The sequence below is a fragment of the Acomys russatus genome, chromosome 19 (assembly GCF_903995435.1).
Source record: "Acomys russatus chromosome 19, mAcoRus1.1, whole genome shotgun sequence".
NCBI classification, from domain to species: Eukaryota; Metazoa; Chordata; class Mammalia; order Rodentia; family Muridae; genus Acomys; species Acomys russatus.
The window spans coordinates 6551100-6563498 of record NC_067155.1 but is presented as its reverse complement, the minus strand read 5'-3'; positions in this window follow the sequence as shown (position 1 = coordinate 6563498).

Below are 12399 nucleotides of genomic sequence, written 5' to 3'. Positions count from 1 at the left end.
CCATGGTCAGAATCTATAGGTTCGTGCAGCTTCTTCCAAGTTCTGCCTTCTCGGTAAGAAGGTGGTGTACCCAGGATTCTCGTACATACAGTCTTCCTGAAGGGTTTTTGTAAGAAATATACAGTTGGATTGAGGATATAGCTCAGTTGTCAATGTGCTTTGCCTATGGTGAATGAATTCTGGGGTTCTAGCTTCAGGGTCACAGAAACTAAGTGTGGTCGTACATACCTGTAACCCCAACACTCAAATCAGAAAATCAGAAGTTCAAGGTCACCTTCATATACTGCATATTAAGTTCTAGGCCAGTCCACTTACATAAGACCATGAAAGGATGGGGGCTGGAGAGATGGCTCAGTGGTTAAAAGTGTCACTTGTTCTTCCAGAGGTCCTGAGTTCGATTCCCAGCAACCACATGGTGGCTCAAAACCATCCATAATGTGAACTTGTGCCCTCTTCTGCAGATAAAGCACTCATATACAAATAAATAAATAAATAATCTTTTTTTTAAAGACCATGAAAGGAGGGAAAGAGGGAAGCAGAAAATAAGGAAGAGACAGAGTCAAAGCATGAGCATAATCTTAAAACAAATAAAAAGATAACCATCTTTAACACTAATTCAAATTTCTTTCTATACTTCACAGATTCTGACTAGAAAGAATTCAGAAGTTTGGTTGTGGCATTCGCCTCAAAGCATTTTGTTTGTTTGTTTGTTAATTATCCAATACGACTGACTTGATAAGCTACGAAGATATTTATTTTGGGCTCATTTTTGTTATTTATATTGAGACAACATCTGGTGACAGCCTTCTTGTTGTAAGCGTCTTGATGTGACGTTTGGCATCAAGCAGTGACAGACAGGGAGAAAGTGACAGATCTAGCCAAACCAGCCAGGCATAGTGGTGCATGTCTGTAAGCTCAGAATTTGGGAGGTGAATTAGAAGTTCAAGACCATCTTCTGCTCATAGCAAGTTTAAGGTCGGTCTAAAATACACAAGACCTTGTCTCAAGAAGTGAGAATAAAAGAAAAAGAGACAGAGACAAATACAAGAGAAAAAAGGAGGGAAGATTGAAGGAAAGGAGAAAGGAAGGAAGGAAGGCATCCTGGTGAGATTGTGAGATGAGTAAAGACACTAGTAATCTAGCCTTACATCCAAAGTCTGATCTCTAGTGCCCTCATGACAAAAGGAAATAGCTAATTCCTTCCAAATTCCTTCCAGTTATCCTTTGACCTGCGTATGTTCACTGTAGCATGGTTATGAGCTCAAAGTGTATGTGCGTATGTGTGTGTGTATCTGTGTGTGTGTCTGTGTATGTTTGTGTGTGTGTGTACAAAAAAACAAATAAACATAATAAAAAGTTTAAATGAAAAAAGAAAAGAAGAGAAAGGCAACGAAATCAATTCTTGAGGTAATTGTGCTAAACCAGTGTGTAGACTGTACACAGAAGAGACTTGGGAGAATGGATATTGCCTTCCATTGTGTACATCGTAAGAGGGCCCTGCATGAAATTCTTCAAGGTACAAAGGGTATTTAGAATGGACAGGATAGAGTCCAATCGAAGAAGAATAGGTGCAAAACGGTGAGTCCCGACATATCTGAAATCACTCCTATCATAATTTTCATTTCATTGATTGATAAATACCACGATTGTGGACTGAAATGAAATGCTTTCTGTTAGAAAGGGTTGCCTTAGCCGTGATGTCCCTTCATAACAACAGAACAGTAGTAGGGCAATAGCCAAAAGCAAGTTAGGAAGGAAAGAGCATTTCATCTTAAGGATTGTAGTCCATCATGCACGGAGGTCAAGGTAGTGACTCAAGCAGAGCCTGAGGGCTGGAATGGATGCAGAGGCTATGGCGGAGTGTGCTGATCACTGGCTTCCTCCTTAGGCATTGCTCAGCCCACATTCTAATAATACCCCCTGGGACCATCTTCCAGGGGTGGCACCACCACAGGGGGTTGGCCCCTCCCACATCAATTACTAGTCAAGAAAATGTCTCGTGGACTTGCCTACAGGCCAACCTGATAAAGACAATTCCTCCATTAAGAGTCTCCCTCCCAGCTATCTTTAGCTTGTGTGACGTTGACACAAAACCGACCTGTACAACTGCCTTTCCTTACTACTCTTGACCCCTAACACTTCTCAACCCATCTGTGTCTGGGAAGTCACCAGCTGAATCTACACCTCTCAAAGCAAAAGCAGAACACATCAAGGCTGCTTCAGAAAAGGAGCAGATAGGCAACCTAGAACACCACAGGTCAGATGCATCCAAGGAAGACATCAGTTTGGAAGTTGGTGGTGTGGCACATTAGGCTGGAGGAGGAATCCCTTATAATAAGTGAGACGATCATACATAAGGCTTTCAAAAGCCACTGTGGCAGTGCACACCAGCTCTGCAAGGCAAGACGATGTGGTCTGAGATGCCTCCCAGTGGAGAGACACGGAGAATATCACTTTTTAGCCCACTTGAGGGCAGTATTGTTATCCTGGATACCAGTTAGTCCTACGTTGCCAACTGGGTGTGAATGTTTACAAAGCCTTCTCCAATTTTGAGTCTCTGGTCCTGTAAGGATGCTGGAGATGCCTAAAATTATTTTTAAACATTTATTTTTTTCCCACACAAAACCACAAGTAGAAGCTGCATTACACTTGCTACCAAAAAACCAAAAATTAATAAGGTTTGGTGAGGAGGTGGAGAAATCAGGACAATAAATTGGGTGTGGTGGCACATGCCTACTGTCTGAGTACAAGGTAGACACAGTTAGACACATCTGTGAGTTCAAGGACAGCCTGGTCTACACAGTGAGTTCCAGATAGCCAGAGGTACATATAGAGACACTGCCTCCCCTCCACCAAAAAAAGAGAGAGAGAGAGAGAGAGAGAGAGAGAAAGAAAGGGAGGAAGGAAAGGAAGGAGGGGAGGTTGGAGGGAGAAAGAGAAAAATACTTTGGAACTTTAGTACACTTCTGGTGGGAATTAAAAACAATGCATCCATTGTGGAAAAATATTCAAGATCTTCAAAAATTCTAAATTAAGTATTGAATTGCCAAACCAACTGTAGTGTTGCATGCCTTTAATCCAGCACTAGTGAGACAGAAGCAGGCAGATGTCTGTAATTCTGAGGCCAGTCTGGTCTACATAGTGAGTTCCAGAACAACCACAATTATATAGAGAGACTCTGTCTTAAAAAAAAGCCCAAAACAATGAATTTCCATATGAGAACTTCATAGGGAACTTAAAGCCAAACAGGGATATGTGCACACCTATGTTGATTGCAGTCTTGTTCATGAATGCTAAAAGATAGGAGTGGCCCATCAATGATGGATGGGTAAAGAAAACTGTGATGATATACATATAACGGAATACTAGTCAGCCCTCAAGAAGAAGAAGATACTGAGCTGGCCAGTGCTGGCTTAATCCCAGCAATGGAAACATGGGGACAGGTGGATCTCTGTAAGTTCAAGGCCACCCTGGTCTACAGAGTGAGATCCAGGACAAACAAGGATACACACAGAGAAACCCAGAAAAACAAAATAAAGTAAATAGAAGATCCTGCTATGAATTGCAATGGGCAAAACTCAAGGGCATTATGCAAAAAGAAAACAAGCCAGTCCCATACCCCTCCCCCTGGAAAGCAAATACCATATAAAATATTTCTTTTTTGGTTTTTCGAGACAGGGTTTCTCTGTGTAGCCTTGAGTGTCCTGGACTCACTTTGTAGACCAGGTTGGCCTCGAACTCACAGCAATCCACCTGCCTCTGCCTCCTGAGTGCTGGGATTAAAGGCTTGCGCCACTACCGCCAGGCCCATATAAAATGTTTAAATGATTAAAACCATGGAGACAGTTGGATTCTAAGCCCCAGGTGTTCGGACTGCTGAAACAAATCAAGAATATTGCCAAGAAGTCAAGGCCGTCTTGAACTAAACAGTGAGTTTGGTGCCAGCTTGGGCTGTGTAGGGAGATGCTATCTCAATAAGTCAAAACAAAACAGAAAAATAACGTCACTGAGGCCGAAAGTAGAGGCGATTGCCAAGGATGGGGGCAGAGAGGAGATTAGGGGGTTAGTAAAAGTTACTTAAATTGTCAGCACTGCCTTTAGCCACAAGTGTTTAAAAGTTGGCTTTCTGTTTTACTGAGAAACAGAGATACTTGTGTGGGGTGGAGCCAAGAGTCACAACGCAGCCACTCTACACACAGGCGGGCAGGCAGGGCTCCTGCCATAATCCTACCCGCTTTAACTTGGAGTCAGACACGGAGGCCCTGGGGAATGGAAATACCTCACAAAATCGTCTCTCGGGAATGTAGCCATCATCTCTTGCTTCTTCCCCACTTCTTCAACGTTCCCACTTAGTATCAAAGCACCCAGCGCCCTTCCCTGGCCCTCAGTGGGCTGTCAGGGGAATGTTTCCGGGTGCGAAAGGTAGAGAGGGAGGAACTTCCGGCTGTCCACGATTTGGGACAGGAGTAGTGACAGAAACCTCAACTCCAGGACGGAAGCACCTCCACTGTAATAGTGTGTTCCAGACATCATAGCTTACTCACCAAGGAGTGTTAACTCTCCAAACCCCCCCCCCCCTCTTTCCCCTGCCCCTCTCTGTCCGTCCCTTCCCCCCCCCCTTCTCTCTCCATTGACTTTTTCCTTCCTTCCTTCCTTCCCCCTCTCTCTGTCCTCCTCGAACCTAGTTCTCATAAAGTCTTTTTGTTGCTGGGCACCCCAATCCCGAGTTACTGTGGCTGAGGGCAGCCCACACCGAACAGTGAACTGTACACATTCCTGAAGCCCCAGGCGCTGGTCACTGCAGACTTCTGGCCTCTGGCCTTAATGCACTTTGGTACAGGCTCCGCCGAGATGACTCAGTTTGGCTGATAGGATAGAAAGAGATAACATACCACGGTGCAGAACACACCCGAAAAGCATATTTCCTTGTTTGTTTCCTGTTTGCTTGCTTGTTTTTTTTTTTTTGTTTTGTTTTGTTTTTTTTTTTTTGTTTTGTTTTGTTTTGTTTTGTTTGGGTCAGTCTTGCTTTATGACCCAGGCTGACCTCAAAGCTTCCATCCTCCTGCTTCCTGCTCAGAGTAGAGGATTATAGGCATGTGCCACCACATCGAGCTAGAACAGGGCCTTGCTATCAGCAAAAGCCCAGTACATGCTGTCCAGCTGCCTGCCTCAGGTAGGGAGGGCCAGCATTTGTCCAAGTTCCTGCTAAGGCAGAGTTCCTTCGTCTTTACTGAGACTGAGACCAACCTAGATAGTAGGTACCACAGAGCTGGTTCTCACCTTTCTCCTCCTCCTCCTCTTCCTCCTCTTCCTCCTCTTCCTTCTCCTCCTCCTCCTCCTCCTCCTCCTCCTCCTCCTCCTCCTCCTCCTCCTCCTTCTTTTTGGTTTTTCGAGACAGGGTTTCTATGTACAGCCCTGGCTATCCTGGACTCACTTTGCAGACCAGGCTGGCCTCAAACTCACAGAAATCTGCCTGCTTCTGCCTCCCAAGTGCTGGGATTAATTCTTCTCCCTCTTTACCCAGAGGGTGCCACCTGTCCCCGGCCAAACCTTCTGTAAGTTCTGTGGGTCCAACCCAGTCACTGTGGATGGGTCTCAAGCCAGCAGTGAACAAATTAAAATTATTACATCAATAAAATTCCATATTCTCAGTCCCACTAGCCATGGGTGACCATCATCTTAGACAGTGTTAAAAATCAATCTCATCATTCTATCAGATGAGAAAAATCTATCAGACTATTTCCTAGTTGCTCTTAGGCAACCTCTTCATACAGACCATCAGCCCGCTTAGGTAGAAATCTTACTCACACAAATTATTTATACTAAGATGTAAAACTTCATCAAAGCAAAACCAAAATCTTCTTGTGATTCAATTTCTCCTTACTGTAAAGTTGGAAACATGTGTCAGTGTGTCTTGTGTGTCATTAAAAGTTACTCTTTGAGCTGGGCATGGTGGGGCACACCTTTAATCCCAGCACTCGGGAGGCAGAGGCAGGCAGATCACTGTGAGTTCGAGGCCAGCCTGGTCTACAAAGTGAGTCCAGGACAGCCAAGGCTACGTAGAGAGAGACCCTGTCTCAAAAAAAAGTTACTCTTTGAAAGGAGGACAGGCCTGGTAAGATGGCTCAGTGGGTTCAGGTGCATATTGCTAAGCCTGAAGACCTGAGTTCAATCCTTGGGAAAGACAAAACCAACTTCCACAAGTCTTCCTCTGACCCTACGCACACAGCACATCATGCTCCTCCACATTCAGTAGATAAATAAAAATGTGAAAAATAAAATTTCAAAGAAGTACAATTTTTTCAGTGTTATAGGTATAATATTTTTTCTTTTTTTTTTTGAAATTTTCTTACAATATACAATGTATAAAACATTTAAAAAAAATAAAGAAGAAAGGAAGATTGAATAGGGGGTGGGAAAAGACATAAAGAGAAAGGAACATGACTGGTCCTAGGTATGGCGGAGAAAGTTTTATTATAGATATGTGGGAGATCATAGCCAGAGGCAGGGACATCTGGGAGAGTCCAGAGTAGGTATGACCCCGAGCCAAGTGAGGAGAAAGGGGCGGGGGGGGGAGAGGGGGGCAGAAAGGGACCACGTGCAGCAACTAGGAGACCAAAAGGTACAAAGAGGGTAAGTAAACCAGAATGGTTGGATAATATGGGGAAGAGCATCCCAGCTTCCTGGGCTGGAGAAGTTTAGTGTAGGGGGCAGGGCATGTCAGCCACGAGGACCCTGTAACAAGTAGGGACTGAGGGATGCAGGCAGAACCTGGAGGACAGTGTCCCCTTTGATGTTTTTTTAAATTGTATTTATTACATACACAGTGTTCTGCCTGCATGTGTGCCTGTCTGACAGAAGAGGGCATCAGATCTCATTATACATGGCTATATGCCGCCATGTGGTTGCTGGGAATTGAACCTTTGGAAGAGCAGCCAATGCTCTTAACCTCTGAGCCATCTCTCCAGCTCTCCACCTCCCCTCCTTTGATATGTAAAAGAAACAGAATAGTAGCCAATGTATCCACACTATGGCAGAAAAAGGAGAACATTTTCCTGATTCTGACCATCCTACCTCCCTGCCCTGCCCTTGCCCTCCTCAGCGCACCTGGTGCTCACTTCTCTCCTTTCTGCCACCCCTCCCCTCTCCCCACACCAATCTGTTTCCACCCACTCAGCCCTCAGGACCCAGATCCTATCCACAACCACAGCAGTTCTCTGGGCTGTTACTAATTGTTTGAATATTTTGTATAGTTTTGGGTTTTGGTTTGGTTTGGTTTTGGTTGTTTTGTTTTGTGTTGGTTTGGTTTGTCTTTTTGTTGTTGTTTTTGTTTGGTTGGTTGGGTTTTTTTTGTTTTTTGTTTTTTTGGTTTTTTTTTTTGTTTTTTTTTTTTTGTTTTTTTTGGTTTGGTTGTTGTTGTTGTTGTGTGGTTTTTTTTGTTTTTGTTTTTTGTTTTTTTGTTTTTTTTTTGGTTTGGTTGTTGTTGTTGTTGTGTGGTTTTTTTTTGTTTTTGTTTTTGTTTCGTTTCGTTTTGTTTTGTCCTTGGCCTAATCTTGAGACCCAAGGGTTGCCTGGTTTTGTTTTCTTCAGTGGGTTTGAGCTAAATGAATAGCAGTTTCAGGGTTGAATTTTTAAAGTCATTATACCTAACCTCAAACCCAAACACATCTTTATTAATCAGGATAGGAACCAGGACAATCCACACATTTTTGCCATGGGAAGTTTGTTGATTTCTTGGCATAGAAATCTTAGCTTTGGGACATGAAAAACTCCTGGGAATGTTTCTTCATCCTGCTGTTTATAGAAATGTTTTCCCTGCACAGTGATGGAGAACCTAAAATAAGTGGCAAAGGTTGCTGAGTGGTGAGAAGAACGTAGGACAGAAGACAGAGCCTGAGGACCTATCCTATGGCAGAAAGAGAGGCCTTGGCTCTCCCTTTTTCTCTTTATGTGAATCGTGCGGTGCCTGTGCCTGCACATAAGGACACACTAATAGGGGCTGGAGAGATAGCTCAGTGGTTAAGAGTGCCGCTTGTTCTTCCAAAGGTCCTGAGTTCAGTTCCCAGCAACCACATGGTGGCTCACAACCACCTATAATGGGATCTGGTGCCCTCTTTTGGTGTGCAGTCATACATGTAGGCAGAACACTGTATACATAATAAATAAATCTTTAGGAAAAAAAGAATGCACTAATAATAATATGTTTATAACATTATGAGTAATGTAATCATATTTATTAATTTCGTTGCCTTATAACTGCATTTATTAAGAATGAATTCAGGAGCCGGGCGTGGTGGCGCACGCCTTTAATCCCAGCACTCAGGAGGCAGAGGCAGTCGGATCTCTGTGAGTTTGAAGTCAGCTTGGTCTACAAAGCGACCAGGATAGCCAAGGCTACATAGAGAAACCCTGTCTAAAAAAAAGAAGAACGAATTCAGGGTTATCGAGATGGCTCAGCACACAAGTGCTTGCCACCAAGTCTAACAGCCTGAGTTTGATCCCCCAAGACCCCCATGGAGGAAGAAGAGCCTCCACACATGTGCTATAGCATGTGCACTTGTATGTGCACACAAATAATAGTGAAAGTGTAAAGTAAATTAAATAATGTATCCCAATATCAAATGGCAAATGGCAACAACAACAAAAATAACAACAACAACAACAACACATACACAATTACTCTCTAAGCAACAAACCAACTCTCAGCATCCTTATAACTATAAGGAAGGAATTTAACATCTTTTTGGAAGGTTTCAGCCTTGGGAAACTCTCAGATGTTATTGTGGGTTTGTTTGGTTGATTGGTTGTTTTTTATTTGTTTCTTTGTTTGTTTGTCTTTCTGAGACAGGGTTTTGTTGGGGACAATAGGCCATATGACCAATGTTCAGCCATCTTGTCCAAGTCTACACCTTTAAGTCTCTGTCTTTCCCAGAGCTTGCCTTTCGCCAGAAACTAGCTGACCCTGTTGTGGGTCGGCAGTTAGACTAAAGACAGACAGAGATGGAACAACCCTGTTATGGTTTAGCAGCTAAACTAAACAAAAAGGGAGCCAGATACCCTGTGTGGCAGGACATTATGACCCTGCCTGGAATTCCCTGTGTTTTGAGAAAAGCCTGCAGCTGGGTTGCTATAGCAACATGCTTCCCTGCCTTCTGACTTATAAAAGCTGCTGCCTGACTAATAAAGTTTGAGAGCTTGATCAATCAGACTTGCTCTCCTTCTTTGTGACTTGCATTTTCAACAAGTGAACTTCCTCCCGGGTTTTAGTTGAACCCCGCAGGTTGGGGCAGGGTTTCTCTGTGTAGACCTGGATGTCCTGGAACTCACTCTATAGACCTGGCTGGCCTCAAACTCAGAGATCTGCCTGCCTCTGTCTTCCAAGTGCTGGGGTTAAAGGCCTGTGTTGCTACCGCCTGGCCTTTTGCTTTTTATTCCCTACTTTTGTAACACTAAAGTTCACACCCTGTTTCTTTTTCAATCTGTTTTTAATGTATGAGGAATGGTGCAAAAAATGAATTAAACGTAGGAAAGAAGCATAGTGAGCGGTAGTCTCATCTCTTTCCATCCTTCCCTTCCCCCCTCCTTATTCTTGATTTATGTGCCCTCCTTCTCCCCACCCCACCCCCACCCCCCCCCCCATTCCCCCCCCCCCACCCCCACCCCCCAACCCCCACCCCATCCCCCACCCCCACCCCATCCCCCACTCCTCACCCCCCACCCCATCCCCCAATCCCCCACCCCCACCTCATCCCCCACCCCCACCCCATCCCCCACCTCATCCTCCACCCCATCCCTCACTCCCCCCCCCCCACCCCATCCCCCAACCACTCACCCCCCCATTCCCCCCCCCCCACACTTATCAGCCGAGGAGGAACCTGAACTCCTGATCCTCTTACCACCTGTGTGCTGGGATTCTAGGTTTGTGCCACCACACTGGATTTTTTCCAAAATCATCTCATAGGATTTCTTGAGTATTTAGAGAACACTGCAGGTTCCTTTGAAATAAATCTATACTCATCTCAAATATTCCATAGATATATTCCTATTCAGGGGTGTTTGGCACCAGTGTTTGTGTTGTGATCTCAATGTCTTTATCCCACACACACTGAAATGGGAGTGGGGGTGGGGAACAGTAGGTAGAAAAATACCAAATTTTTGTTTTGTTTTGTTTTTTTAAGAACAGGATTTCTCTGTGTATTCCTGGCTGTCCTGGAACTCACTGTGTAGACCAGGTTGGCTTCAAACTCACAGTGATCCGCCTGCTTCTGCCTCCTGAGTGCTGGGATTAAAGGCGTGCACCACTGCCGCCTGGCTTCAAAATGCTTGGAATGTGTGTCCTTGTAAAAGAGACCATTTCCCTTCAGGCCTTTTAAGGACCCAGGTCCAGATCTTTTCTGGCCTGAAACTTCATGATTACAAGATCAGATTCGACAATCCAGAACAGCATAAAAATTAGTGATTTGTGTGGCTGAGCAGTGGTGGCACACACTTTTAATCCCAGCACTCAGGAGGCAGAGGCAGATGGATCGCTGAGAGTTTGAGGCCAGCCTGGTCTACAAAGCGAGTCCAGGACAGCCAAGGCTACACAGAGAAACCCTGTCTCAAAACAAACAACAACAACAACAACAAAAACAGAAACAAAAAAAAAAAAGAAAAGAAAAGAAAAGAAAAAGAAAGAAAGTACTTTGAGCATCTGTGGTGGCACACATCCTTGTACCTACCACCAGGCAGGCTGAGACAGGAGGATCATGAGTTTAAGGATAGCCCTAGGCTATAAAGTGAGTTCAATTTCCAGTTTGTAACATATTTGTTATGGAAGTATAAGTAGAGTAATCCTGGAACACTTTTGGCCTTTCTTTTTGTTTTGTTTTATTTTGTTTTTCAAGACAGAGTTTCTCTGTGTAGCCTTGACTGTTCTGGACTCACTTTGTAGACCAGGCTGGCCTCGAACTCACAGCGATCCGCCTGCCTCTGCCTCCCGAGTGCTGGGATTAAAGGCGTGCACCACCATGCCCGGCTACTTTTGGCCTTTCAAATGAGAAGTATGGGAGGTATGGAGCAGAAGCTCATAGTCAGAACCTGTGGGCAACCACTGAGGTTCCACAGCACGCAGGATGACCTTCATAACAACAACAAAAAAGTATCCAGCCCCAAAGAAATTTGGATTGAGAGAACCAACTATATAAACTCATTCTCTGGCCTCCGTACACATGCCCACCACAACCTTCCCACACACAAACAAATAAACTTTAAGATATATTTTTATCTTTAATTATGTGAGTATATGCACACAAGTTAGAGTGCCTACAGACATCATAAAACCTGACACTGGATTTCCTGGAGCTGGAGTTAGAGGTGGTTGTGAGCTGCCCGGCATGGCTACTAGGAACAGAACTTGGATCCCTTGCAGGAACAGTAAGCACTGAGCACCCTCTCAAGTCACTAAGGAGAAGTTAGAGGCAGCCCTGCTCCACAGAGAGAGTTCCAGGACAGCCAGGGCTTTACAAAGAAACCCTGTCTTTAAAAAAAATTTTTTTTAATTAACAAAATTTTTAAAAGAGATAGAAGGAAGGAAGGGAAGGAAGGAAAGAAAGAAAGAAGAAAGAACTTTTAATGAGACAAAATAGTAACAAATGAGTCTAAACCAACCAGAGAAGGGAAAATCTTTCTGTGACCCTAATCCTCCCTATAGATAGCCTTATCTCACTGACCTGGCCTGGCCTGCCTTGGCCTCCACAGGGCCTGCCTCTCTCCTCACCTTTCCTGACCCCAGCCTTGCTTTCCACAACTCTGCCCTTTTAAGCCTGCTCCTACCCATACTCCCCAGCAGTCTTTGTGTTCTTATAAAGTCCAGCTACCCTGTTTATTTTGTTTTGTTTTGTTTTATTATCTTTGGCCTGCTTCTGAGACTCAAGAGAGCCTTGTTGCCTCTACTCACCCCCTCCTGCACCCCTTCTCCCCCCCCCCCCCCCCCCGACTGCCCCCACTACTGCAACAGCCTTGCGCCTGAATTTCATTCCCTTTCATCTCTCCCTCTTTGCACTGCAGGGAGAGTTTTGCCCCAAGCCTTACTGTCTTGCTTTGTCTTTCAATGGGAGATCAGCCTCATAACCTATGAGTTTTAGTGTTTAGTGCAAGAAAAAAAAAATTAGTCTTTTCTCTAAAAGGATTAATTGCAAGTGGGGGGGTAGAGGAGAGAGTGGTATATAACTCAGTGGAAGAGGGCTTAAACGCAGGAGGCCCTGGGTTGAGGCTCTACTAATCACCACCACCACCACCAGAAGAAAAAAAAAGATCATCAACAGCAAATGTGTTCATGTGTATGTACGGGGGTGTGTGGTGGTGGGGGTTGTGCAAATGAGACATAGTAGTTGTCTTTATCAGTAAGGGTTGTTTAAA